At 43.4% G+C, this 3,654-nt stretch overlaps 2 pseudogenes; both read left to right on the top strand.

Moving 5' to 3' along the window:
• Window positions 1-813: 813 nt before the first annotated feature.
• LOC143398524 (chondroitin sulfate synthase 1 pseudogene) lies at window positions 814-1,582 on the top strand (annotated as a pseudogene).
• Window positions 1,583-1,586: 4 nt separating this feature from the next.
• Window positions 1,587-3,269, top strand: LOC143398513 (chondroitin sulfate synthase 1 pseudogene; annotated as a pseudogene).
• Window positions 3,270-3,654: the final 385 nt, after the last annotated feature.

Below are 3,654 nucleotides of genomic sequence, written 5' to 3'. Positions count from 1 at the left end.
TGTCAAAGTCTGATGTGCATACTGAATTTTTTTGATCATTTTCATTATTGATTCAAACTATGAACTTTTCTCTCCTGTTTTTAATTCTTATGGCAATATGTTAGAAACTAAAATACAATCATTGTTAGGATTTAATTTCAACTACTTAAGTACCTTTAGCAGAGATATTAATTCTTCAGGTTCTCAAGTTCCCATCTCTTACTCTTCTTAAGTCTTAGGACTCCCCTCAGTATTTCATGCTGGGCAGGACTACTAGAACAAAATGTGCTCTGTAACTGTCCCATTTGTGGTGGTCAGCTCTTCTTCACTGTAACCATTATACCTGACAGGAACAAGTTAGTGGAGTGCAGATTAATTTTTGGCTTGTAGCTTCACAGGTCTCCATGAGCTTCTGACTCTATCATAGAAATAACATGGTAGAAGGTCATGGTGGAATATGTAGAAGATTAAAACTAGACCCTTATTTCTCACATTGTACAAAAATCAACTCAAAATATATCAAAGGGCAATGGTGAGCCATTTCCAAGGATGTAGAGCAGCAGCAGCAGTCTAGGTCACAAGGAGAACAGGGGCGGAGCCTGCCTGGCACCATCAGGGCAGGACAAGATCTCTGAGCAGGTGCCATTGACATTGCCTTTGCACTGCCCCCACACTTCTGTGCCAATATGAGAATAGTCATGGTGGCCTTGCTCAGGAGATGCAGCTTGCATGCGCAGGGCATGTTCCCCTCTTAAAAGAGCAGGAAACTGTGGTGCGGGCAGGTGTGCATAATGAAGCATTGGCACCAGGCCTGCTGTCAGCTCTGGGGCCGCCATGGACATGGATGGCCCTAGGCACCCACTGAGAAGTTGGGACCAGGCTTCCTGGCATGAGGACAACCAGTCTCTGCTGCTGGGAGCTGTGGTGGGCAGGCTCCTGAACATAGGTGGTGAAAGCGGTCCTGCAGGCAGAGTGGTGTGGGCATGGCTCCAGGCAAGTTGGTGAGCCTAGCTCTGCTTGTTGCCTCAGATCTGGCTCCTGCTGGGCTTTGTGCTGGCCTCATAGGCTTGTCCTGCCCCATGCTTCAGAGCTGAAACCAGTGGGTCAGTGGTGCTGCAGCAGCCTGGGGGACTGCTGGTGGTGGCAAAAGAATCCCAGGCCTACAGGGCACAAGAAGATGTCTATGGGGAACAGCTATGGCCACAAGGCTTGGCCCAGTTGGCAGCCTCACATGACAGGAAACTTCTCTTTGTGATCACCGAGAAATACTTCAGACTCCTGCTGTGGTCATCTTCAGAATAGGACCTAAGACAATTTCTGGGAAGGTGGAGTTTTTCTCTACTATGTGTCTGTACCATCTGTACCATTTCCAATTGTGCCACTATGGGGTGTGGATGGCACTTACCCACTCCAGAAGAATTTTATGATACTCAAGTATATGCATGAGCACTGCTTGGACAGTGATGTGGAAGCAGATGATGATCTTGACATCAACGGAGATCATCTGAAGCGATTCCTGAGGAGTTTGAATATCAGTGAGCTCCTGATATATCCAGTTTTCAGGCAGATAGTACAGAGCACTACAGGAATGTTTTGGGTCTAATGAGATGCATCAGCTTTTTTAAAATGAGAATTCTGAAAAGAACAAGAAGAGATACATCTGAGATCTCCAAAACAGTAAGATTCACCGAGCTATCATGCTCAACCTGAACAGAAACCCAAGCTACCAGTACAAACTGCACAGCTACATTCTCAGTCGCCAAATTGCAGAGCAGCATCATCACACAATACAATTCCACGGAGAAATCATCCTAATGAGCAAATAAAGCAACACAGAGATGCATAAGAAGGACCAACATCTGGGAATCCCTGCTTCCTTCATGAGATTTCAGTCCTGCCCTCAAGAGGAAGTTCTGCAATGGGAATTTATGACTGGGAATAATTTGTTTTTGGCTGTGGACCATTAGCCAACCTGCACCCCTCCCTCCTAAGAAGAATGGACTCCGCACAGATGGAAGCCTTGAATGACATCTTCATGTAGGTAATGTAAATGATCAAGGCCACCACCAAGAGCCAGGAATGCATCATGGATTTCAAGGAGGTCTGGTGTGGCTATTGTCCTGTGGTGAATCCCATGTATGAGGCAGAGTACATTCTGAACCTGCTGCTTCTACATAAGAAGTATAAAGGAAAGAAGATGTCAGTTCCTTTGAACTGAGGAGGCATGCAGACCTACAGCAGATTTACAGCAAGATTCAGTTAGTGGAGCATTAGGAACTAGACACTCAGGAGCTGGCCAACAGAATTAACCAGAAGTTTGGATACCTATTCTTTCTCTCCAATTCCCTGGAGTAGCTTGTTCCTTTCCAGTTCTCTGGATCCAAAAACAAATGCAAAGAGCCCAAATATGAAAATGTCATATACTGATGACATTATATGGACATTTTGACATGTTTGTGAGGTTTCTGGGAAACTTGGGGAAGACATGTCCCACCCCAAATCCGCACGCCAAAGTGGTTGTACTACTTTTTAATTCTGACTCCAACCTTGATAAGGCCAAACTACTGGAATTGATTAGAGATTATAGCACTAAGTACCCTAAAGGTGATATAAAGATTTTGCCTGTGTCTGTAGAATTTTCAATCACTTTTTCCCTCAGGGTGGGATCTTCCCATTTAATAACAAATATTTGCACCTCTTCTGTGCAGTTGACCTGGTGTTTATCATGGAACTCCTGCAACAGTGTTGAGCAAATAGAGTTTGGGGCCAACAAACACATTCCCCAATCATCTCTAGACAGTTATGATTGAAAGATTATTTATGGTGGGAAAGTTCCCAGGAACAACCGTTATTCCTTTTACTTAAAAAACTGGCTTCTGTAGAAACTATGGGTTTGGCATTACTTGTACCTGTAAGGGACATCTTGTCTGAGTGGGTGGCAATTTCCATCCAAGGCTGGGGCTGAAAGATGTGAACATCTTCAACACAGTTCTCTAGGCAGGTTTGAGGATGTTCAGAAGCCAGGAAGTAGGAGTAGCACATGTCCAACACACTGTTTCCATGACACCAATCTGGATCCCAAACAATACCAAGTGTGCTTGGGGTCCAAAGCATCATCACATGGTTCCATGCTGCAGTTAGCATAAATGGGACTGGAGAAAAATGATCCAAATTACAGTCAAAGCAGCCAGCCTGATGTCCAGCTGTCCTGGACAAAATATTTTTTATTATCTATTTTAAAAAATTTGTACGAACAGCTTTTGAAGTCCATGCAAGAATATAATTTCTAAGTAGTTTTCTTACATAGGACTCCTTTAATAATGAGTTTTGTGAACAAAATTGTGGTTGGTGTTTGCCTTTGAACACATCTTCCTTTGAACATTATGTAGCAGACCACCTTAATTCTTATTTGAAAGTCTTGGATGAACTTTTTTTATTTCCTTCAAGGCCTCTTCTCTTCAATCCTATGGCAGAAAACATGAACATTCTCATGAAGTATTATTGGGAAAAAACAGAAATAAAACACTGTAAAATTCTGTTTTGTTAACATTGCACAGTTTCTAACTTTTGTCTCTTTTTACAAGTTTTTTAAAAGCCATCTCAAGTTCTAGAGCAGGAAGTTGAGCAGGGAGGGCAGGCAGAAGCATCCCTGATTTTGCAGTCTGGCCTCATGGC

This window comes from Callospermophilus lateralis, chromosome 1 (assembly GCF_048772815.1).
Source record: "Callospermophilus lateralis isolate mCalLat2 chromosome 1, mCalLat2.hap1, whole genome shotgun sequence".
Classification (NCBI taxonomy): domain Eukaryota; kingdom Metazoa; phylum Chordata; class Mammalia; order Rodentia; family Sciuridae; genus Callospermophilus; species Callospermophilus lateralis.
Note: the sequence above shows the minus strand (reverse complement) of the source record. Positions and strands in the feature narration are given on the sequence as shown.